The sequence below is a fragment of the Otolemur garnettii genome, unplaced genomic scaffold, assembly GCF_000181295.1.
Source record: "Otolemur garnettii isolate 467f Iridium unplaced genomic scaffold, OtoGar3 scaffold00088, whole genome shotgun sequence".
Classification (NCBI taxonomy): domain Eukaryota; kingdom Metazoa; phylum Chordata; class Mammalia; order Primates; family Galagidae; genus Otolemur; species Otolemur garnettii.
In genome coordinates, this window is record NW_003852483.1 from 5,422,230 (window position 1) to 5,424,132 (window position 1,903).

Genomic DNA, 1,903 nt, shown 5'->3' on the forward strand with positions numbered 1-1,903 from the left:
AAAAAAAAAAAAAAATAACTGAATGTTTACATTACCCTAAGAATCTATGTTGAAATCTAATCTGAAATGTGATGATGTTTGGCGGTCAATTATTCCTTTGGGGAATAATTAGGTTATGAGGGTGAAGAACTTATGCATAGGACTAGTGCCCTTACACAGGGGTAAGAAAACTAACTTGCTCTCTTTGTACCATGAGAAGATACAATGAGAAGCTGGCATTCTGGAAACTAGAGAAGGGCCCTCACCAGAATTCAAATTTGTCAGCACCCTGATCTAGAACTTCCAGTCTCCAGAACTGTGAGAAATAAATTCCTGTTACAAGTCACCCAGTCCATGGTACTTTGTTATAGCAGCCTGAATTATCTCCTTTCAATTAATTTTATGACCCACTATTACCATGATACCCAAACCAAAGATAGTACAAAAATAAGAAACTAGGGACCCTGCAGGAGATGGGTGCCCCCATCAGCACACTGTCCTTTGGCCACCGGACATCATGCCTCTCAAGAAGGATGTTCCAGTGAAGAAACCAGCAGGGACCCCCATCTCCAAACCTGCTGCCAAGCCAGTATTAGGGGCCCCTCCAGTCAAGACTAAGGGTGAGCCAGCTGTTCCCCAAGCCTCTCAGAAAACCCAGGATCCTCTTATTGATCTCTCCAAAGTTGTGATCAAGTTTAACAAGAACCAGCTGGAGGAGTTCAAAGACGCATTTGAGCTGTTTGACGGAGTAGGAGATCTTAAGATCCTGTACAGCCAGTGTGGGGATGTGATGAGGACCCTGGGCCAGAACCCCACCAACGCGGAGGTGCTCAAGGTCCAAAGGAACCCCAAAAGTGATGAACTGAAGTCCCAGCGTGTGGACTTTTAGACTCCTGCCTATGTTCCAGGCAGTGGCCAAGAATCGGTACCAAGGCACATATGAAGACTACTTGGAGGGGCTTTGTGTGTTTGACAAGCAGGGGAATGGCAAAGGCATGGGAGCAGAGCTTAGACATGTTCTCACCACCCTGGGGAAGAAGATGACTGAGGAGGAGGTGGAGACTGTTTTGACAGGACATGAGGACAGCAATGGTTGCATCAACTATGAGGCTTTCCTGAAACACATCTTAATCGTCTGAACTCTGTGGGTGGGTGAGGCCTCCCACCCCTCCTGTCTTGAGAGACCCAGTGAGCCCCTACAAGCAGAAGCACGTTCCAGCCACTAGGAGGCCACATATTGTTTCAAAATAAAGACGCATTCCTCCCTTGGAAAAAAAAAAAAATAAGAAACTAGCCCAGGGTGACCACACCGTCCCGCTTTTGGCAGGACAGTCCCGCTTTTCAACAATTTGTCCCGCGTCCCGCGGCATTTTTAAAATGTCCCGATTTTTGGAAAGAATGCAAGAACGAGCGGGAGAACAAGAAGGGAATATACACTTTTCGGCTGCCATGTGGCTATTTAGCCAGAATATGAGTTTTATATTATTTTTGTTAATTTTATAATGTTAAACTGTAATAATTGCTGAGAAGTGATTATCGAGAACTCCTTATCGAAGTTCGCATTGTTGTCAGGCCCTGCCCTGCCCCGTCCCCTGCCCCACCCCGGCCGTGTTGTCCTGCCTTACCGATGTTAAAATCTGGTCACCCTAAACTAGCCAATATGCCTAATAAACATAGGCGCAACAATACTTAACAAAATATTAGGAAATAAAAAAACCCAAACATATTAAAAAGAAGTATACATCATAACCAAGTAGGGTTTATTCAAGGAATACAAGTCTAGTTCAATATTGGAAGATCAAAATCAGGCTAAAAGGCCAGGTGCGGTGGCTCATGCCTGTAATCCCAGTACTCTGGGTGGCCATGGCAGGCAGATTGCCTGAGCTCATGAGTTCAAGATCATCCTGAGGAAGAGTGAGACCCT

The 1,903-nt window shown here is 45.4% G+C and overlaps 1 pseudogene; it reads left to right on the forward strand.

Annotated features, from left to right (window-relative positions):
- Window positions 1–450: 450 nt before the first annotated feature.
- On the forward strand, window positions 451–1,118 carry LOC100948004 (annotated as a pseudogene).
- Window positions 1,119–1,903: the final 785 nt, after the last annotated feature.